We start from the raw sequence: 23809 nt of genomic DNA, 5'->3' as shown, positions 1-23809 counted from the left end.
TTCCTGCAGCGTATCAGGTAGGCAACATTGGCCAAGTTGCAAGTGTATGTACTGTCTAACTGGTGGATAGTGTTCTGACGTGAGATGATAGCATCTATGTCGATGATCCGGCACGTCTTGCAGAGGTTGCTGTGGCAGGGTTGTGTGGTGTCATGGTCACTGTTCTCCTGAAGGCTGGGTAGTTTGCTGCGGACAATTGTCTGTTTGAGGTTATGCGGCTGTTTGAAGGCAAGAAGTTGGGGTGTGGGGATGGCCTTGGTGATATTTTCGTCTTCATCAATGACATGTTGAAGGCTCCAGAGAAGATGTTGTAGCTTGTGTGCTCCAGGGAAGTACTGGATGATGAAGAGTGTTTGTGAACAGAACTTCCCCTTACCTGATGAAGGAGCCGCGCTCCGAAAGCTAGTGGCTTTTGCTACCAAATAAACCTGTTGGACTTTAACCTGGTGTTGTGAGACTTCTTACTGTGTTTACCCCAGTCCAACGCCGGCATCTCCACATCACGGTTACTGAAAAGGACAGGCACCCAATTTACAGGTGAAGTGATTTTGACTTACCTCCGTTTTTGGAATGTTTGTGGGAGTGCTGTGAGCTGTTTTTGGAGATGAGTTGGTGCAGGTGTCCTAGGAGGGCAGAGTATTTATTCATCTGTCCAAGATATGGGGGAGGTAGTTACAGCCATGTCAATGTCACCTGGAGTATTGTGTGCAGTTTTGGTCTCCATTTCTGAGGAAAGATGTTCTTGCTCTGGAGGGAGTGCAGAGAAAGTTTACCAGGCTGATTCCAGGGAGGGCGGAACTGATGTATGAGGAGAGATTGGGTTAGGATTGTTTTCACTGAAGTTCATACGAATGAGGGGGGATCTCATTGAGACTTATAGAATTCTAACAAGACTGGATGGGGTAGATAGATGCAGGGAGGAAATGGGGGAAATCTCAAACCGGGAGTCACAGTCTGAAGAGTCGGGGTACACTATTTAGACAAAGGTGAGGAGACATTTCTTTACTCAGAGTGGTGAGCCTGTGGAATTCATTACCATAGGAAGTGATTGATGCCAAAACAGGCAGCAGGATATAGCACTTGGGGCGAATGTGATCAAAGGTTATGGGGAGAAAGCAGGATTAGGCTATTGAGTTGGATGATCAGCCATGATTGTGATGGATGGTGGAGCAGGCTTGAGGGGCCAAATAGTCTCTGCCTGCTCCTATCTTTATGTTCTAGGTCAGGGGTCTGCAAGGTGACAGAGAGATGAAGCACAGGCTCCAGTTTGGTGGGAAGGTGAGATCCTCCACATAAGGCCCTACACATCACAGGTTTTCAGATAACACTTTTTTTTAATCCAATTTAATCAAATCAAGTCCAATTCAGAGTCTCAACAAGTTGAGACATTCCCAATCCAAGCTGACAACAGGGCTCTCACCTCCTGTCTTGGGCTTGATCTACATGATCCAAGCTGATTGGAGAAGGTGTAGCTCCTCCTCCAAGGCTTGATCTCATTTGCATCTTAGCCAAAAGGCTGAGATGCTGCTTTTAAAAATTGCTTCAAATGAAGCTAAAATGTAACCCAATGGCTTCAACCAAGTACAACATGTCAATATTACACTTGATCTTAGCCAAAAGACCGAGAAGCAAATTTTCAGAGAACACTTCTTCTACTTCCACCTTCCCCAGGAGAAATGCCTGAGACATCTCAGATTAAAATGGAGGTGGTCACAGAACTTTGCCACCTCCATCTAGTAGACTTGCATTCTCAGGCCTTTGCATGAGGGTATTGCCAATGGCTGTCAAAGTCAGCATGGCTTTAAACACCCTTGTGACTGGTTCACACAAGAACAATTGTGAATATTTCAGTGCAGGGCAGCACCCAGGACGTGATGTTAGTGCATTCTTTCTAAGCAAAGTGAAGCAGGATGAGTAGGTAGGTGAATTTGTCAAGATAGTGGGATTCCCAATGCTGTAGGAAGCTATTGATTACACGCAGGTCAACAGGGGGAAGTACAGGAACCACACATTAATGTGAAGTTGGTGCCCAACCATCCACAAACTATTGTCAGTGAATGTCTGCAATCCTGACAAAACCAGAATCCTTCATCATTAAAATAGAGGCGGTTCAGAGGAGGTTCACTAGATTTCAGGGATGAAGGGTTGAGCGATTATGTAGTTTATATGCTCTGGAGTTTAGAAGAATGAGCAGAGATCTAATTGAGGTACATAAGATGCTAAAGGAAGTTGACAGGTTAGATGTACAGCGGATGTTTCCCCTTGCTGAACATTCTAGAATGAGAGGCCATAGTTTTGGGCTAAGTGGTGGTAGATTTAAAACAGAAATGAGGAGGAATCACTTCACTCAAAGGGTCATGAATCTGTGGAATTCTCTACCCCTGTAGTCCGGAACTCTAAATAAATTAGAGGAGATAGGTAAGTTTTTAATTTGTCACGGGGTGAAGGGTTATGGGGAGCGGGCAGGAAGATGGAGATGAGTGTGAAATGAGATTCACCATGACTGTATTGATTGGTGGAGCTGGCTCAAGGAGCTGAATTACCTATTCCTGCTCTTAGAATTATGTTCCGATGCACTGTGCTGTCCCATGGTGCCTGAGGCTCACCTTCACTACCTAACAATGCAAGGATAATGAGCATGAAATGATGGCCATGCTGCCACCAGGAACATTATGGAACAGACTGTCCCTGTCTCTGAGCAATGGTTGTGATGTCTGAACTGCGCAATAGGATCCCTACAGTAATTTCTGGAGTGTCTATTAAAGCTCATGATGGTCTGCTGTACCCTCCACAATATCATATGGGTGCAGCCATTGCTACTGAGAATCCAGATGCACCTTAGGGAAAGGAGGAGAAAGAAGAAGATGAAGCAACTAGGAGGCATCAGGGATCTACTTGTTTTGCACAGCCTATCTGGGAAAATCTCAGACTCTGATTCCCTAAGGAGATTGTCCCTTCACCACCATAATGTCTCCACTATTCCTTATCTTCCCTTCCAAGTGTAACACTCTATCATCACGTAATCCAAAGCCTGCAATGAAAGGCATCAATAAAAACACTCCAACAACCCATTCAATGAAACAAACTTTAATGACCTATTCAACATTGCCCTTTCCCTTAACGTCTATTTTGTGAGTGCCTTTGTCTGGCTGAGTGATTCTAACACCTTGCGATACCTGTAGCTCAAACATACCTGCTGAAAGGTTGTTCTGCACAGTACCTACACAGTGAGCCAGGCTCTTCCATGTTCCTGAGGATGACATCATGCTGTCTGACAGGTGTGGCCAATACTTCATGTATCCCAGTGTCCATGCTTATGAACCATTTATTGTATATCTCCTCTTCAATGTCCTCATCTGATTCTCCTTGACAGAACTCCTGAATGACCTTGCTTTATCAAGCTATGTATGGCCTTAGCTTTGCTGCATGGCACTGCTCTTGCTCAGTGACACAGCGATTGCAGATGCCACAGTGATTGCGGATCCTGTAGCGATTGCAGATCCCACACCGATTGTAGATCCCATACTGATTGCGATCCCACACCGATTGCAGATCCCAATTCTGCTTGGATGATTTTTGTGCAAGTGAACACAAAAAAATGCAGCAGCTGCATAGCTGGACATAAATGGAGGTAGAGAGAAATGAGTGTGGACCAGCATCATTGTATGAGATGTGGTGGGATATCTGGATGGTAGGTCTGAGTCCTGAGTCCTGAGTACCTGGGAGTGCTGGTGATTGAGTGATGGGTGTGTAATGGTGCATTAAGCAGCATGTGAGGTTGTGGTGCCATGAAAAGGAAGTCTCCTTTGTGAATGCATGCACTGAATTTGCCCATCCCTATGCTCTTGAGGCACTGCTGTTTAGTCTTGAGGCAAACTATGGAATTGACCTCCCTAACCAGCTGCTCTTATTCCCTTTGGAGGGAAGTTTTTTGATGGCCTCCTAGTACCCTGTGAAAGCATAGCATCTCCCCTCTGGGGAATTGATCTCCATCACTAATGTTGTAGAATGTGCTAAACAAGGATCCCAGAAAGGAAGAGCTGCCAGCGTATTGGGATATTAATTCCGAATCTTGTTTATTTACAGTATAGTACGCTACATTACTGAGCACAAGACTGCCTGGTGTCAGTGCCACAGCATCACAGATTAGCATATCCATTCTGTTAACCCTGTATTCTATAACCTCCAGCACCATAGACACAAACCTGGGATCTCTCTCTCATTCCTCCTGCTCCACCTGTTTTGTGTTCATTTGCAGCCAATCAGCCAATCAGCCACTCAGCAGTAGTAGCCTTCTTGTAATGAATGCAGTTCCTCTTTAAGAGGGACCAGTTACCTTTAAGAATCAGAGGTTAGCTGCAACAAATGCTAGCTTCACATAGTGTTGGGCCTTTAGCCAGCCAGCAGTATGTGTTGTGCTTGGCCAAACACTATAAGCATGGAAATGAGGAGGCAGCGTGACGTGTGTCTGCTGCCTGCTTCAACAGGATTATGTGCAAGTAGATCGTGAATCATGACCTGTGCCTGAAAAGGGCAGCAGATTAATTTTTTGCTCTCTGTGTTTCAAACCTACAAACTACCATTGGTGGTAGCCACAGACAAATTCTTTATCTGTTCACAGGGCAGTCAGCTGTCTGCTGTTTTAAGCAAAGTGTTAGCTTGTTTAAATATAAGTGGGTAATAATTTTATGTTCATCAATTATTGGACAGGAGGTATGCCAACAGCAATTTTTAATCCATGTTGTTCTTTGGCTATACTAATAAGGTTTATGTTGTTCTATTTATTTCAGATGTTGAATGCTGTTGTCAGATGTTGAATGCATTTCAGTAGGTCTTATGAAGAGATTCTGAGTCTTGTATATTTTAACAGTAAGTGTTAGTAACTACTTGTAACTATATACATATTCACAGTATAAGGTCTAAGCTAGGAACTGTTTCCATGCTTGCACACATCTCTGTCTAGTCTCAGACTGCCCTTTGGATTCATGTGTTCCTTTACATCAGACTGTGGGAGGTATGGTATCCAATCCCATGTTAACCCTTTCTATGTCAGACCCCCATACTATACCTCCCCCAAGTCCTTATCTAACGTATTTACAATGTATTCCTGTTTACTTATTTGCATTACTGCTAGGACCCCCTCTCTAACACTTGCTCCCTTGTCCAGTTTAAAATTCATGAGATGGCCATAAACTGAGAAGCTAGCATTCTAGAACAAAAATCCCTGATATTTGACTTTACCCAGGCTATGTTTCCTCTTGATGTAGCACCTCAACCTCGTGAATCATCTTGGAATCAACTGTGCGTCTGATTGTGTTAACTTTCCGATGTCTCCTTTGTAGTTGCAATGAAAACTGTGCTGAGATTTCTGGACTTTGATCATTCCTGTTGTGGTCACTTGGCTCTGCAGCGCTGGCTTGGTCATCTGAGTGGTGAGGACATTGCTCCCCCGGCCTGGAGTGTGTCTGATCCTCTGTTGTTTTATTAGCTGGATAATGGAGAGCAGCCTCTGTCCAGCATGGCTTGCTTTCTTTCTTTTACATGGATCTGTGTTGTAAATGCATGTTGGATTAATTGGCAATTTGAATGGCATTTTCAAGGGTCAAATCTTCCCTAGCTTGAAGCATTTCTGAGAGCATATTGTCCACCACTCCAACAACAATTCTGTCCCTGATTAGCTCAGATTCACCATTGTCACAGCCTTCAGCCATTGTGTATAGCTCATTAATGAAAGAGACTCCTTAGACACATGATTGCTTCAAGTTTTCCTGGCTCTGGGCTCTGACGAAGGGTCATCCAGACTTGAAAAGTTGGCTCTATTCTCTCTCCACAAGTGCTATTGGATCTGCTGAGATTTTCCAGCATTTTCTGTTTTTGTTTTAGGTTCTCCTAGCTATTGGACACATCTGCTAAACTTTGCCCTTTCAAGGGTCTTTTTACTGCTCAAATTAAAATACTTGTCAAATGATTTAAAACTTCATCAAATCTTGCTGAGGATTTATTGATTCCTTATATAGCTATTAGCTTGTTGGCTGTTGGACTTACCAAATAAAGTAGTGTGTTGACCTTTATAGCTTTTATCTTTTTGTCCAGACCTGAAACAATCATGTACCTTAGGAGTCTCTTTCACCAATGCCCTCAATTTTGTGATTGGTCTGGACCTTGACTAGTCCAAACTGGTCTGTTAAAGTAGAATTTTGAACCCTGGTCATTTGAAATAAGAAGTGTGCATAGTTTTAAATGCCAAAAGGAAATCTAAGATAACGCTACTGTATGCTTCCTCTTGATGAGATGTCCCATGCTTGTCAATTTGGTGAGCACCGGCAGTAGTGTTTTACATTTTTAGCAGAGATTCCCCAGATTTATCCTGTGTGGATCTTTTTGAGTGTTCCCTGCACAAAGTATTTTAGGATTGTGAAGCAGTCGATTCCTGGTTTTTGCTAAATCTTTTAACCACTGATTATTTGTGATTTAGTTTAGTTATTTTTTGTTGAGAGTGAGCTGGGCCATCACATGGTCAGGCAATGACTCAGGCTGTTCAGGGTGTTTGTTAAAATGGCAATTCAGACTGCCCTGACTCTGCACTGGAGAGATTCTATGATTCATTGAAAAGCTTTTTAAAACTTGTATTGGCCAAGAACTTCAGTTTTCTTGTTGCTCACCCCTGTCAGGTCTTCTAACTCTGCACCCTTTGTGTAGTGAAGCTGGACTTCCCCAGGATTCAGTGGAGTTTTCTGCTGCAGTGTGGAGTTTCATGTCTACCTTCTGCTTCTAGTCCCAATCCGGAACTTTTGTCTGGCAATATCCTTCTGCACCTTTGCTTTAGTCAGGTCAGAATGCTGCTACTTTCAATCTTTCAGGTTTTAAATTTCTTCTTCAGCTTCTGTGAAGTTCTGGATTGTCCCAGTAATTGCCGTTATAAATTGTTGTGTGGTTTGGTAACCTCCTGAAGAGGTCTTGTATAGTTTAACCGTAAGTATTTATTAACTACTAATAACTGTGCGCATACAAGGGTCAGTTTAGCTCAGTTGGCTGGGTAGCTGGTTCATGATGCAGAGTGACGCCAACAGTGCGAGTTCAATTTCCATAACGGCTGAGATTATTCATGATGGTCCCACCTTTTCAACCTCACCCAAGGTGCGATGATCCTCAGGTTAAATCACCACTGGACTATGGTGACTTTACTTTTTTATAAAGTATAGACTCCAAACCAGGAGCTGTCGCCATGCTTGATTCTACACATGTCTCTATTCAAACCCAGACTGGCCTCCAGTCTCGAGTCATGTGCTCCTTTACATCACACTGTTAGTGGTACCGTGCCCAATTCCACAATTAATTCTTTTTATGCCAATCCCTTATACCCCAAGTCTTATACTCCAAGTGCACTTCCTTTTAGTTTGTAAGTGAATGCAGTAAGTACAAAGTGCACTTCCTGGTCTAATCCTATAAATCCAGCAGAAACTCTCTGCACACACAATGGAGATTCACCTCAGAGGAAGCAACCAGCTACGGTTTGCAGAAATGTTGTGTTCCTAGGCAGACCTGATTAGGTGTCATACTGTTTGCAATTACTTTTTGATTATTAACATCAATTTTCACCTTTCACCGTGACCACAGAGATTTTCACCTGAATTGCTGCACAGTAGCAAAGGAAATGGCCCTCTGAGAATACAAACTGTAAGCAGCTTGCAAAGTTATACAACATAACTAAGCGCCACAGTGATAAAGTGGACACATGCTGGCTCAAGCACCACAATAATATACCATGGTAAAACCCCAAACATGGGACTGTAATTTTTACTTTCAGAAAAATTCATCACAACTTGAATTCTGCTCCTGTTTGTAATTGCAAGCCACGTTATTCACAAGAGTGACAGAAACGTACAAGTAAAACCACTTAGTGCATTCACACCAGTGAGCATGTCCCTTATCTCAAAAGCTATCTGCAACCAGTCTGGGAGCATTAAACATTCATACGGGACAATAACTGGTCATTGTCCTCAGTGCATTTACAAGTTCATATTTGTTGTTTAAACCACTTTGAAAGCAAATACAATGCATTCTCAAAAAAAAACAGATCATTTCAAAGAGTCTTGGTTTCACGACCTCCAACCAATCTTTTTGGTTCTGATAATCTCCTGCGTTACCTTCATCTGGTAAGAATTGGTTGATACTGATAACTTTAATTACAAGAACATAATATAAGAAATTGGAACAGGGGTATGCTGTGTAGCCCATCAAGTCTTGCCTGCCATGCAAGTAAGATATGCCTATCAACTCCAATTCCCTTCCTTCCTGTATAAAATTTAATAGTTTCAGTGAAATGCTTAAAAAGCTGACACACGAGGGATTATTTCTACTCACGCTGTCTGCATCCCTGCAAGTTGCTTGTCAGTTGTAGAATGCATTGGATAGTTATTTCACAAATAATAGGCAGATCCTGTAACAAGTAGGCAATCCTCTTTACAAGGTGACTGCCATGAGTCAAAGTCGCAAATTATCCCCTGGCTTTGAAAGCTGAGAGTTTAGAACACTGATAGTCAACATGTATGACATTTTCTGCCATGCTGTTCTGGCAGCATTGCCTGATGCTGGGGTAAAGCTTCCTCAGCATTGACCACTTTCTGGTGCCTTAACTGAGTCTTCATCTATAAATTAAAAAGACCAGTAGGCTATTTAACCATCACAATGCAAATCACACAACCTCTATACGTACACACTTTCAAAAAGCTGTCAGAGGAAAGTAATCAGGAGTGGAAACTTGGCTTGCATTCCTTTCTCTGGTGCAGAAGTGTTGAAGGCCAATGGTAGGCCTGCTTCCTCAGCCACCATTAAAATCACCTAATTGTGTACAGATCAGAGATCAAATCTGAAGCCTTTTCTGTGTGGCCTGGTACTATGCTACAAAATGCATGAACCTACTGAAGCATGAAGGAACACGTCATACAATCACATTAACAGAACTGTTGTTCACATGAAGAACAAATTAGTCAGTGTTATTTTCATTACGATGTCACACGGAAACACTGCAATGACATTTACACCACGGTAACATTTTAACAGTGAAATAACACATGGATTACATTTTCATAATGCAAATGGCATGACCTTCTTGGGTGTTTATAAATAGAACTGGAAGCTTTCCCAAAATCTTCATAAGGCACTAACATAAGAATAATGGAAAACGCCATTCAACCATCAAAGTTCATCCACCAGTAGCCTATTTCCCTCGTGATAAGTTTCACTCTAAATTTAGAATGTCCTTAACATTTCTGCTACTACTCATGTTGCAAATTTATTCAAACAAATATCACTCTCGTAAATAAATTCATCTTACTATCGGGTTTAAAGCGATTACTCAGTAATGCAATGTATGACTTCTGGCAATAATGCCTTTAAACAGCAGATGACATGAAGATTAACTATAAAGGGTTTCACAGTTGATTTTTCTTTTCTCAATAGCAAAAGAGTCTGATAATATAATTGGGAAAATAAGCTGGCAGGAAGTATCTGACAGTGTTTGAGCTTTCAGCATGCCAGTTGAATCTAAATCTCAGTGGGATAATAAAAGATCCATTTGCAGGTTACCAGGAACATGACAATACTACATTATCAGATAAAGCAGAGTCTTAGGCATGTCCATTTGCTGCAGTATGTGCATCCATTTACCATTCTCTCTCTTCTTAATTTTATAGACAGATGCCAGTCAATTTACCTTCCACACTGATATGGACACCTAGTTGTTTATTAGACTGTAACCAAGGAGACTAGTTCCTACATTAAATTAACTAAAACCAGTTCTTTTAATCTTACAATACTTCTTCAGGGCAATGTCTTTGCTCCATCGATGGCCTTCCCTCTAACATAAGTTCGCAAGTGCAGATGTTTGCTGATGATTGTACAATGTTCAGTTCCATTCAGATAATGAAACCTCTATGTCCGCATGCCGCAAGACCTGAACAACATTTGGGCTTGGTTGATAAGGGACGAGTAAAGGGTGAACATCAGAAGCATACGTGATGCTGATGTATTATGATGTTAGACCACATGACTGAGAAGAGAGATTTGAAAGGAGAAGCTCCAACGTCATGTAGACATCCAAATGTGTAAATACTCATATATGAATCATAGAATCCCTACAGTGCAGAAGGAGGCCATTTGGCCTATCAAGTCTTCACCAACCACAAGCACACGCAGGCTCTATTCCTATACCCCACATAATTACCCTGCAAGTCGCCCGGACAGTAGGGTCAATTTAGTATGGCCAATCAACCTAACCTGCGCATCTTTGGGCTGTGGAGGAAACCCAAGCACCCGGAGGAAACCCACGCAGACAAGGGGAGAAACATGCAAACTCCACACAGGCAGTGACCAAAGCTGGAATTGAACCTGGGTCCCTGGTGCTGGGAGGCAGCTGTGCTAACCACTGTGCTACCATGCCGCCCATGTAAATAAAGTAATATTTCTGAGAAACTATAGACTCGAGCAGCATACTTTGGGAGAACACATAATCTCCAAAACTCCCGTCTAGATCCTGACCACACATTGAAACAAGTCACACATAAGTAACAACTCCAACAAAACACCCTTGACATTCAGTCGTAATACCATTGCCGAATCCACCAACATTGACCAGAAACTCATTTGGGCCAATCATATAAATATTGTGGCTATAAAAAATAGATCAGAGCTGGCTATTTTGCAGATGGTGATTCATTTGCTGCAAATTAAGGCACCAGAGTTTGGATGACTTTAAATTTACAGAGGGTAGAATGTGGGAGACTTGCCAGCGGTCTGTTGAAGTAGTCGATTCCAGAGGTAATAAAGGCATGAATGGGGGTTTCAGCAGCAGGTGAGTTGAGGCAAGGTGAACTTAGGCAATGTTACCAAGGTGGAAATAGGTAATCTTAATGGTGGCAATGATATGAAGTCAGAAACTGAACTATGACATGAAGGTTGCAAACTCTACAGCCAATTAAATTTATATATTTATTCTTTCATGGGAGCAACCTTTGGAGTATATTTATTGGAATAAACGGCATTTTTATTTCTGCTGGGCATCTCAAAGTGCTTTACAGTCTGTGAAGTATTTTTCAAATATCCCGATTATAATGTAACCATTTACACTCAGCAAACTCCCACAGACAGTCATGTGACAATGACCAGATATTGTGTTTCTTGAGATATTGATTGAGAAATATTTGCCGGGACATCAGGGATTTTGCCTCATCTTCTTTGAAATAGTATCACGTGTTCTTTTACATCTATCTGAGCAGGCAATGGGAATTTGGTTTAACATCTCATCCAAAAGGTGGCATCTCTGACAGTGCAGCATTCCCTCAGTACTGCATTGGAGTGTCAGCCTTGATTTTTCTGCTCAGTTCCGAGGTGGGGTTTAAGCTCAGAATCTGGTGATTCAGAGGCCAAGGTATTACCAACTGAACCGCAGCTGACAAATATAAGTAACACAATAGCAAACATGCACATTGCAAAGTTGATGAGTTGGATGGAAAAGATGACAAAGGACTAACAACTTAAATAGTCACCTTGGCGAGATTTGCCTTAGGCAGCATGTAGGCACACTGCTCTTGATTTTCTGATGAGCGCTCCTAGTGGGCAAGATCCCCTGCCCACCAAGGATTACTCAGATAATTAACCATTCAGAGTTCATTGTTAATGCAACGAGAGGAGCCCAAGCAACAGTCTGTGCTGCACGTGACGCAGTGTTTGCCCCTCATATCAACATCACTCCTCTTACAAATACAAATGTTTTCTTTCATTAATCCAGCTTCTGATCCATTTTCAGATATTACTTCACATTGACAAGTTAAGTTAATGAAGCAGCTTGAGGGCCTGAGTTGAAGACATTCTGGAATCCCAGGTACATTATGTCAAAAAGTTTACTGCATTTCCTTGAAAGCACCACTAATTTAATAAGTGATTGAATGAGATGTGGGTAATCAGTAAGTTAGGACTTGTACTGATGAACTAATGGTAGAGATACTTGAAGTAAATCATAGATCTTTAAGGAGTCAATTAATTTTTTAAAGTTTATTTATTTGTCACGAATAAGGTTTGCACTGCAATGAAGTTACTGTGAAATTCCCCTAGTCGCTGCACTCTGGCACCTGTTCAGGTCAATGCACCTAACCAGCACGTCTTTCAGACTGTGGGAGGAAACTGGAGCACCCAGAGGAAACCCATGCAGACACAGGGAGAACATGCAAACTCCACATGGACAGTGATCCAAGTCAGAAATTGAATCCGGGTCACTGGCGCTGTGAGGCAGCAGTGCTAACCACTGTGCCGCCATGCTTCCCTGAATTATATTCAGAACCCTGTACTCTTTGAAATGTGTTTCACTGGAACCTAATTAGATAGCACATGTTGTAACTTGGTTACAACCAATGATTATCTGTGAATGCAAACAACCCAGGTTTGCTACCTTTTACCAAATGTAAAATGAGGGCCATGGCCAAGATGGCTGTGTGAGATTGTCAGTAAATCTCTCCACGAGCCTTGTAGAATGCGAACTCCCTTACTAGGTAAGTGGTGGCTCACCCAACAAGGAAGGCACAGGAGAGGGTTTAAAACCAGATGGCTTCACTCAGGTCAGCAGTTAAGAACATAAGAACATAAGAAATAGGAGCAGGAGTAGGCCATCTAGCCCTTCGAGCCTGCCCCGCCACTCAATAAGATCATGGCTGATCTGAAGTGGATCAGTTCCACTTTCCTGCTCTCTCCCCATAGCCCTTAATTCCCTTGTCTGTCAAAAACCTATCTACCCGTGACTTAAATATATTTAGCAAGGTAGCCTCCACCACTTCAATGGGCAGAGAATTCCAGAGATTCACCACCCTTTGAGTGAAGAAATTCATCCTCAACTCCGATCTAAACTGCACCCCCCCCTTTATCTTGAGGCTGTGCCCTCTAGTCCTGCTATCCTTTCTAAGCGGGAAGAATCTCTCTACTTCTACCCTATCCATCCCTTTCATTATCTTATACGTCTCTATAAGATCCCCCCTCATCCTTCTAAACTCCAACGATTACAGACCCAGTCTATTTAGTCTCTCTTCATAGTCCAACACCCTCATCTCCGGTATCAGCCTAGTGAACCTCCTCTGCACTCCCTCCAAGGCCAAAATATCCTTGCGCAAGTGCAGCGACCAAAACTGCACACAGTACTCCAGCTGCGGCCTCACCAGTACCCTGTACAGTTGCAGCAAGACCTCCCTGCTTTTATATTCTATCCCACTCGCCAGAAAGGCCAACATTACATTCACCTTCTTGATCACCTGCTGCACCTGCAGACTGGGTTTTTGCGATTCGTGCACAAGGACTCCCAGGTCCCTCTGCACCGTAGCATGCTGCAGCTTTTCGCCCTTTAGATAGTAATCCCTCCTACTATTATTTCTGCCAATGTGGATAACCTCACACTTGCTAACATTGTACTCCATCTGCCAGGTCGTCGCCCACTCGCTCAGCCTATCCAGCTCCCTCTGCAGACTTTCCACACCCTCCGCGCAATTTGATTTTCCACTCATCTTCCTGTCATCAGCAAATTTCATCACCCTACACTCAGCCCCCTCCTCCAGATCATCTGTATAAATGGTAAATAGCTGAGGCCCCAGCACCGATCCCTGCGGCACTCCACTAGCCACCAACCGCCAATCAGAATAGCACCCATTGATACCAACTCTCTGCCTCCTATTAGACAACCAGTCCTCTATCCACGCCAACACCTTAGCCCCAACTCCATGCACCCTAACCTTCTGAAGCAACCTTTTGTGAGGCACCTTATCAAACGCCTTTTGAAAATCTAGAAACACCCCATCCACCGGTTCCCCTCTGTCTACCGCACTAGTCACGTCCTCATAGAAATCCAATAAATTCGTCAAACACGACTTCCCCTTAACGAATCTGTGCTGCATCTGCTCTAACAAACCACTCCTTTCCAGGTGCCTCGCTATTTCTTCTTTGATGATGGATTCAAGCATTTTTCCAACTACAGACGTTAAACTAACTGGCCTATAATTCCCTGCCTTTTGTCTGCTACCTTTTTTAAACAGCAGCATAACAATAGCCGTTTTCCAATCTTCCGGCACTTCCCCAGAATCCAGCGAATTTTGGTAAAGAGTTGAAAGAGTTTGGAACTGACCTTCACTGTATCACCACCAAGCAGCACTTTGAGCATGTTGCAAATAATGGGTGATGCTGACGGAAGACTGAGCTGGGCGAGATTATTACAGGCCAGATAAATATTTCATAGGGAGTATGCTGATGGTTTGAGAACTGATGTTTGCTGTACTAGTAAAAACTTTATAGATCACTCCTCCATGTTAACTAGCAAATAAAGTGGAAAAATGGACTGCAACTTTTTTTCCAAAAAGATGGATTTTGGGAGCTAGAACTACATTTTAGATATTTCTAACAGATTGAATAAAAACCAAACTTTCAAAGCAGACTGTATAACAATGTTGAGACAGCTGTACCTACAAAATTAATACTTTAGTAAAGAGGCCTGCCCTCAAAGCAAAGGAGAAATGCCATAATAACCAGACCACATGATTAGAGGCTTGTTCTGAGCCTGTGTGATGACCCATGTTATCAATTATATTCTTAGCAAAGCTATTAGTGCAGTCTATTGATGCTCATCAGTCACTCAACAGAGTTTGTTACTACCACAATGCAGTTAGAGTACAGGAGACAACTATTAAAGGGATTTTTTGATTAGTTCTTCCTGTATCAATCACTGTAAAATCTCCTGAGTCTTTTTTTCTTTTCAACTTTCTCTCCTCGCCTCCTGAAGCTGCTAGCTCAACAATCTGTACCCAACCTCCAACATTTCTCCCAAGTGAATGTTCATCACATGTGATTGTTGCAGTGAGCGTTGACATGTTATCTGACCTGGGAGGCATCACAGTTAAACCTGAATCGTGTCCTCAACAGACGTCAAAATATATTCCTTTTTTTCCATTTAATTCACAGAATAGAAATGAAGAGCAAAAATTCTAGACTATTTTCCCTTTCTCAAGGTCATTTGTAATACTTCTCCTGTGAGCCTTGCTGAGATCTTGTCATCTATAAAATTATGATTGGAAATGGACTAATTTACATCATCAGACTGGTCTGCTTCAAGCACTAATACAGACAGAAATATTACCAGATGGATGTAAGTATAATGTGTGCATGTTGCAGTTATATAGAATGTTGGTTAGGCCACATTTGGAATACTGCATCCAGTTCTGGTCGCCACACTACCAAAAAGACATGGAGAGAGTGCAAAGAAGGTTTACCAGGATGTTGCATGGTATGGAAGGTCTTAGCTATAAGGTGAGATTGAGTAAATTAGGATTGTTCTCCCTGGAAAGAAGGAGGTTGAGGGGTGACCTAATAGAAGTTTATAAAATTATGAAGGGTGTAGATAGGGTGAACAGTTGGAAGCTTTTTCCCAGGTCGGAAATGACAAACAACAAGGGGTCACAAGTTCAAGGTAAGGGTTGGGGGGGTGGGGGGTTGGGGGGGTGGTTTGGTGGAGGGGGGGGCAAGGTTCAATACAGATATGCGGGGGACGTATTTTACACAGAGGATGGTGGGGCCTGGAATGCACTACCAAGCAAGGTGGTTGAGGTAGACACTCTAGAATCATTTAAGACTTATCTAGATAGCTACATGAACAGACTGGGAATAAAGGGAAACGAATGGATGGTCTAGTTAGGAACACACGATCAGTGCAGGCTTGGAGGGCCGAAGGGCCTGTTCGTGCGCTGTATTGTTCTTTGTTATTGAGGACTTGGTCAGGAAGAAAAGAGAGGCGTATGTTAGGTCCAAGCAACTGGGAATAGAGAGAGCTTTGGAGGAATACAGAGAGAGTAGGAGGGAACTCAAACGGGGCGTTAGAAGGGTGAAAAGGGGGCACGAAATGGTCTTGGCAGCCAGGACTAAGGAAAATCCAAAGGCATTTTACTCCTATGTTAGGAACAAAAGGGTGGTTAGAGGAAAAAATCGGTCCTCTTAGGGACAGAGAAGGAGAACTATGCTTAGAGTCCGAGGGAATGGGGGAGATCCTGAATGAATACTTTGTGTCAGTATTTACGAAGGAGAGGGACTTGTTGTCTGGTACTGTCTTGGAGAGAGTTGTAGACCTGTTGGAGGAAATATCCATTACAAAGGAGGAAGTGTTAGGGTTTTTAGGTAGTATTAAAACTGATAAATCTCCGGGGGCTGACGGCATTTGTCCTAGGCTGCTAAGGGAGGCGAGAGATGAAATTGCTGGGCCTCTAACACAAATCTTTGTCTCTTCTTTGGACACAGGTGAGGTCCCAGAGGACTGGAGGATAGCGAACATGGTACCATTGTTTAAAAAGGGTAGTAGGGATAACCTGGGTAATTATAGGCTGGTGAGTTTGACATCAGTGGTAGGGAAGTTGTTGGAGAGGATTCTTAGAGATAGGATGTATACGCATTTAGAGTGTGGCAATCTGATTAGTGATAGGCAACATGGCTTTGTAAAGGGGAGGTCGTGCCTTATGAATCTGGTAGAATTTTTTGAAGAGGTGACAAAAACGGTCAACGAAGGACGCACCGTGGATGTCATCTATATGGATTTCAGTAAGGCATTTGACAAAGTCCCTCATGGTAGGTTGGTGGAAAAGGTTAAGTCTCATGGGATACAAGGGCAGATGTCTAGACGGATTGAGAACTGGCTTGGTAACAAGAGACAGAGAGTAGTAGTGGAAGGGTCTTTTTCTAGCTGGAGGTCTGTGACTAATGGTGTGCCGCAGGGCTCAGTACTGGGACCTTTGCTATTTGTAACATACGTAAATGATTTGGAAAAGGGTGAAAACTGGTGTGATCAGCAAATTTGCAGATGACACGAAGATGGCTGGACTTGCAGACAGTGAGGAGCAGTGTCAGGCAATACAGCAGGATATAGATAGGCTGGTATGTTGGGCAGATAAATGGCAGATGGAATTTAATCCTGATAAATGTGAGGTGAGGCATTTTGGAAGAAATAATGTAGGGAGAAGTTGTATGATAAAGGGTAGACCTATTAAGAGTATAGAAATGCAGATGGACCTAGGGGTGCAAATACACAAGTCCTTGAAGGTGGCAGTACAGGTGGAGAAGGTGGCGGAGAAGGTTTATGGTATGCTTGCCTTTATAGGAAGGGGTATAGAGTATAAAAGCTGGCGTCTAATGTTGCAGTTGTATAGAACGTTGATTCGACCGCATTTGGAGTACTGCGTTCAATTCTGGTCGCCTTACTACCGGAAGGACGTGGAGACCCTGGAGAGAGTGCAGAGGAGGTTTACCAGGATGCTGCCTGGTATGGAAGGACTGAGCTATGAGGAGAGATTGGGCAAATTGGGGCTGTCACTCTTAGAAAGACAGAGAATGAGGGGAGATCTAATAGAGGTGTATAAGGTTATGAAGGATATAGATAGAGTGAACAGTGGTAAGCTTTTTCCAAGGTTGGATACAAAAATTATGAGGGGCCACGGGCTTAGGGTGAGAGGGGCGAGGTATAATTCGGATATTAGAGGGAGATTTTTCACACAGAGGGTTGTGGGGGCCTGGAATGCTCTGCCAAGTAGGGTGGTGGAGGCAGGCACGCTAGAGTTGTTCAAGGCTTACTTAGATAGGCACATGAGCGGACTAGAGATGGAGGGATACAAAAGATTGTTCTAAATAAGGATCAAGAGTCTTAGGACATTCCTGGGAATCAATTGATTCCTATGGACTGTCCAACATATTTTATGGCTCACTTGTCTTACGTCTGAGCTCCTGGGGATTCTGTGAATGTTTGTATAAGTTGTGCATGTTGATTGGTGTCTTTTTTTTAATCCACAGGTGATTTGGTCCGCTTTGTTGTCCAACAAGGGGCATACATGCGGTGGTTCATGCGAGGGCTGCTCTTGGAAGTTGCTTCGAGAGTTGCCTAGTGCTTCACGTCTTAGTGTATGCTTAAACTGGACCAGCTGACGGGCAATGTGACAGCTCAGTGACTATCACTGTTTGCTGTGCAGATACATGGATTTGGGCCAGTGTCTGTGGGAGTTTGCATATTCTCCCCATGCTTGCGTGGGTTTTCTCTGGGTGCTCCAGTTTCCTCCCACACCCCAGAAATGTGCTCTTAGGCTGATTGGTATTAACAAATTGTCCTAAATTAGTCGTCCCTCAATCTGATTATGGTTCCTTTATTGTGGAGTCCAATAAGCGTAGACAAAGGTCATAGGTAGAAGAGGGCACTCACAATGTTAAAATGGCGGCGCAGGCTTGTTGGGCCAAAGGGTCTGTTTCCTGTGCTGTGTTGTTCTTTGTTCTTTGTAAGCTTGATGTGGAGATTATGATGTGGATCTGTTACGCTATTGTAAGCTGCCATGTGTTTTGAAGTGGTGAGAGGTGGCCCACAATTGGCCCGCGGCAGGATCTTCTGGTTCTGCCGCTGTTAATGAGGTTTCCCATCAAATTCACCCCTTGCCACCAGGAACCCCGCAGCGGGGGAGTGGAGGGGAAAGGGGGCAGTGTGCCGTCAGCAGGATCAGAAGATACCGCTGGTATGAATGGCCAAAGCATTCTGGCATAAGGTGGCATTAGGTTTGATGACCAAAATATTGTACAGCAAGATACCCAGGATTAAGTATAATAAACAGTGCAGAAATAAGCTCTTCGGCACAATCTGTCAGTGCAAGTTTTTATGCTCCTCTCAAGATTCCCTCTGTCTTTCCTCACCTAAATCTGTCATCATGGTTCTTTATTCCCATCTCCCTTATCTAGCTTCCCCTTACATGCATCTATATTATTCTCTTCAACCAATCCTCATGGCAGCATGTTCCACATTTCTACCATTCTTTGGATAAAGAAGTTTCTTTTCTGAATTCCTTATTGGATTTTTTTTGGTGATTATTAAATATGAATAGGTTTTAAGGAGGAAAGTGAGGTAGGGGAGAAATGTAGAGAGGGTATTCTCGCGCTCAGGACCTGGGCAACTGAAAACATGGCCCACCAAAGGTGGAACAATTAAAATTGGGGATTTTCAAGAGACCAGAATTAGAGGAGTGTAGATATCTTGGAGGAGGTGGGTGTTGAAGAGGTCGCAGAGATAGGAAGGGGCAAAGCCATGGAGGGATTTGAAAAAATGGATGAGAATTTTAAAATCAGGACACTGCTTGAACGGGAGTCAATGTAAGTCAGAGAGCACAGGGGAGATAAAGGAATGGAACTTGATGCAAATTAAGACTTGGTAGTTTTGGATGACCTCAAGTTCACAAGAGTGTAGAATGAGAACAGCCAGGAGTCTGTCAGGATAGCGGAGTTGTGTCTGGAGCTCTTTAAAACATCTTTTGACAGAAAGGAGTTTGAAAAAGAGCTAATTCAAATGATGGATTCTGGAAAGAATAGTGTATTGAGTCAAGTTAAAACAAAAAGGCTGGGACGAAAGGTAGTGAAGCTGGTGTTGGTATGCTTTGGTTCCCATTGATTATAAATAATAAGCAATTTGTTAGACTATCTGAGCAATCATGAATCATGTCACACCTTCTGTATTAGAAAGTCATTTTTTATTTCTTCTTAGAATGCAAGTGTCGCTAGCAAGGGCAGCATTTATTACCCACCTTTAATTGTCCTTGAGAATGTGGTGATGAGCTGCCTTCTTGAATCAATGCAGTCCATGTGGTCTACGTACACATGAATAACCAAGGTCTTTTCCCCAGGGTAGGGGAGCCCAAAACTAGAGGGCATAGGTTTAAGGTGAGAGGGGAGAGATCTAAAAGGGACCTGAGGGGCAGTTTTTTCATAGAGGGTGGTGCACATATGGAATGAGGAGATGGTAAAGGCAGGTACAAAAATAATATTTAAAATACATTTGGACAGGTACGTGGATGGGAAAGGTTTAGAGGGATATGGGCCAAATGCAGGGAACTGGGATTAGTTCAGCTTAGGAAACCATGGTCGGCATGGATGAGTTGGACCGAAGGGCCTGTTTCCATGCTGTGTACCTCTATCATTCTAAATGTAGTCCCAAGTCAGAATGGTGAGTGGAGAGGAACTTGTAGCTGTGTTCCCAAGCATCTATTGTCCTTATCCTTCTCGGTAGTAGAGGTTGTAGGTTTGCAAGGTGCTGGTAAAGGAGACTTGGCCAGTTGCTGCAATGCATCTTGTAGTTGCACACTGTTTGGGATGTGAACAAAAGAACTTAAGATCAGCTGCCAGAGTGCCAGAGGTTTTTTTTTCTAAAACAATCAGACTTCAGAGATAATCTTTGAAAACAGAAATGTGAGAGGGCATTCGTAAAGGTGAAAAGGTTAGAAATATTAGCAAATAGTAAAAAACAACATTCCTTAAGTAAAGTAAGATGATGAGTAGCATGGACGATTCTACATTTTACAATTTTAGACATAGATAAATTTTATGGATAGATTTAGGTGAACTATTGCTGTTCTATGTGCTTGACAATGGTGAAATAAAGTTGCTTATCAATTCTGGTCAGGCCTCATCTCATCAAGTGGTTTGTTTAGTCCACCTTCAGAGAGATTGAAAAAGCATACATAAGTACATAAAACCATTAAAAATAGAAGCAGAAGTCGATCATACAGCTCCTTCAGCCTGCTTTACTATCCAAGATGATCATGGTTGATCTGCAGTCTCAACCTCACATTCCCGCCTGTTCCCTTATGGCTGAAATCTTACCACCATACACACCAATGGGATTTTCCCCCCCTGCTGCAGTGAACAGAGATTTGACTGGCCGCTAAATTCTCTGACCTCGCTGCAGCGGGAGCGTGGCGTGAACAGAGGCAAGATTGCGCCTTATGCCTTCATTCCCTGAGAGATAAAAACTCTGTCTGTCTTGAATATACTCAACGATGAAGCATCCAGATCTCTCTGGAGTAGACAATTCCAAAGATTCACAACATTTTGAGAAGAAATCTATCCTCATCTCAGTCTTAAATGATTGACCACTTATTCTGAGATTATACCCCAGTATTCTAGATTTCCTAGCCAGAGGAAACAATGTCTAAGTTTCTAACCTTTCAAGCCCCCTTAGAATTTTATGCGTTTCAATAAGGTCACATCTCATCTTGTCCAGAGAATACAGAGCCAATTTACTCAGCTTCTTATCATGACAAACCTTTTATTTCAGGGACCAATCTAGTGAACCTCTACTGTACTGCCTCCAATGAAAGTATATCCTTCCTTAAACATAGAGGCCATACCTTCATATAGATATGGTTTCAAGAAAACATTATCAAATATAGAAAGACTTACTTACTCCTGTATTCCAATCCTTTTGCAATAAAAGCTTTTGCCTTCCTAATTGCTCACTGTACCTGCATGCTAACTTTGTGTTCCATGTACGAGTATACCCAGTCCCTCTGAACATCAACATTAAGACATTTTACATATTCTCCAAAATAATCTGCTTTTCTACTCTAATCACCAAGCTGAAAAACCTCACATTTTCTCACTTTTTACTTCACTTACTGAACCCGCCTATATGGCCTCTTTGTGTCCTCCTCACTGCTCAGCGCACAAGACGCAAATATCTGGCTTAGATCACTAAGAGGTTCTATTATTATATTTCTGCATTATGCTATTATGCAAGTAGATATAGGAAAGTATGTGTCCATCTTCAGAAAATAAGATTCTCAAACTGCTTATGAGGGCGATTGATGCCACTGAAGATATCTCCACAGCCTGAATTTAACACAAACAACATGCTGGGTTGAACCCCTAATGTAGGTCCTAGATACAGTTTCCCCAAACAACTGCTGAGAAACAAGGGGAAGACCCACAATCAGACAAGCTGCCAGAGGGCAAATGGTGCAGAAAGCTAACTTGTTCTTAAATTTCCTATAATTCCATTGCTCCTTCTATTTTGGTATCATTGCAAATTTGACTAGTTTGCACTGAATTTTTAAGTCCAGCATTCATTAGAAACATTAATGGTCTTAACCAAGCCCTGAGGTATTTCAAAATAAAAGCTGATTTTTGCACTTAGCTCTGTGCCTCATGATCTGCGGTATTAAATATTATTATTTTCTTGGAGCATTTTCTTCATCAGCAAGTTAAATTTCAGACCTCAAGCCACGTTAGGCATGTGGGAGCCTTTCAAGGGAAAACTGAAATGGGTACAGGGAAGGCATGTGCCGGTTAGGAGGAAGGATGGGAAAGGTAGGATTAGAGAGCTGTGGATTACTAGAGATACAGAGGACCTGGTCAGGAAGAAACAAGAGGCGTATGTCAGGTCTAAGCAACTGGTAACGGAGAGAGTGGTGGAGGAGTACAGAGAGAGTAGGAGGAATCTCAAAAGGGGAGTTAGGAGGGCAAAAAGGGGGCATGAAATGGCTTTGGCAGGTAGAATTAAGGAAAATCCAAAGGCATTTTACTCCTATGTTAGGAGCAAAAGGGTGGCTAGGGGAAAATTCGGTCCCCTCAGGGACAGACGAGGGGAATTGTGCTTAGAGTCTGATGGAAAGGGGGAGATCCTGAATGAATGCTTTGCGTTGGTATTCACGAAGGAGAGGGGCTTGATGTCTGGTACGGTCATCGAGGGAGCCGTAGGCCAATTGAAGGAACTATCGATTACGAGGGAAGATGTGTTAGGGCTTTTAGGTAGCATTAAAACTGATAAATCTCCGGGGCCAGATGATATTTATCCTAGGCTGCTTAGGGAGGCGAGAGATGAAATTGCTGGGCCTCTGACGCAAATCTTTGTCTCTTCTTTGGACACAGGTGAGGTCCCAGAGGACTGGAGGATAGCGAACGTGGTACCGTTGTTTAAAAAGGGTAGGAGGGATAACCCAGGTAACTATAGGCCGGTGAGTTTGACGTCAGTGGTAGGCAAGTTGATGGAGAGGATTCTTAGGGGTAGGATGTATGAGCACTTAGAGCATTGCGATCTGATTAAGGATACGCAGCATGGCTTTGTAAAGGGGAAGTCTTGCCTTACGAATCTGGTAGAATTCTTTGAGGAGGTGACAAAAATGGTCGACGAAGGACGAGCCGTCCATTGATGTCGTCTATATGGATTTCAGTAAGGCGTTTGACAAAGTCCCTCATGGTAGGTTGATAGAAAAGATTAAGGCTCATGGAATATGAGGCCAGGCATCTAGATGGGTTGAGAACTGGCTTGCTAAGAGGAGACAGAGAGTAGTAGTGGAGGGGTCCTTTTCTAGCTGGAGGTCTGTCACTAGTGGTGTGCCGCAGGGCTCAGTACTGGGCCTCTTCTCTTTGTAGTGTATATAAATGACTTGGAAGAGGGAGTAAGTGGCTTGATCAGCAGATTTGCTGATGACACCAAGATGGCTGGATTGGCGGGCAGTGAGGAGCAGTGTCTGGCAATACAATGGGATATTGATAGGCTGGTATATTGGGCAGGTATATGGCAAATGGAGTTTAATCCGGATAAATGTGAGGTGATGCATTTTGGCCGGAATAATGTAAGGGGGAGTTATATGATAAAGGGTAAGCCCATAAGGAGTATAGAAATGCAGCGAGACCTGGGGGTGCAAGTGCACAAGTCTTTGAAGGTGGCAGTACAAGTGGAGAAGGTTGTGAAGAAAGCCTGTGGTATGTTAGCCTTTATAGGAAGCGGTATAGAATTTGAGAGCTGGAGTCTAATGTTGCAGTTGTATAGAACGTTGGTTAGGCCGCATTTAGAGTACTGCATCCAGTTCTGGTCGCCTTACTACCGGAAGGACGTGGAGACTCTGGAGAGAGTGCAGAGGAGGTTTACCAGGATGTTGCCTGGTATGGAAGGACTGGGTTATGAGGAAAGATTGAACAAATTGGGGCTGTTTTCCCT

At 43.0% G+C, this 23809-nt stretch overlaps 1 long non-coding RNA gene across 1 annotated transcript; it reads left to right on the top strand.

Moving 5' to 3' along the window:
• The first annotated feature begins 99 nt into the window (after positions 1 to 99).
• Positions 100 to 22107, top strand: LOC145342225 (uncharacterized). Its single transcript, XR_013886525.1, has 4 exons — positions 100 to 537; positions 4791 to 4869; positions 11807 to 11881; positions 17854 to 22107. It is a non-coding gene; the product is annotated as an uncharacterized LOC145342225 (long non-coding RNA).
• Positions 22108 to 23809: the final 1702 nt, after the last annotated feature.

The sequence above is a fragment of the Carcharhinus amblyrhynchos genome, chromosome 4 (genome assembly GCF_965287045.1).
Source record: "Carcharhinus amblyrhynchos chromosome 4, sCarAmb.v2.hapA, whole genome shotgun sequence".
NCBI lineage: Eukaryota > Metazoa > Chordata > Chondrichthyes > Carcharhiniformes > Carcharhinidae > Carcharhinus > Carcharhinus amblyrhynchos.
The sequence above is the reverse complement of the archived record's forward strand: the minus strand, read 5'-3'. Positions and strand labels throughout refer to the sequence as shown.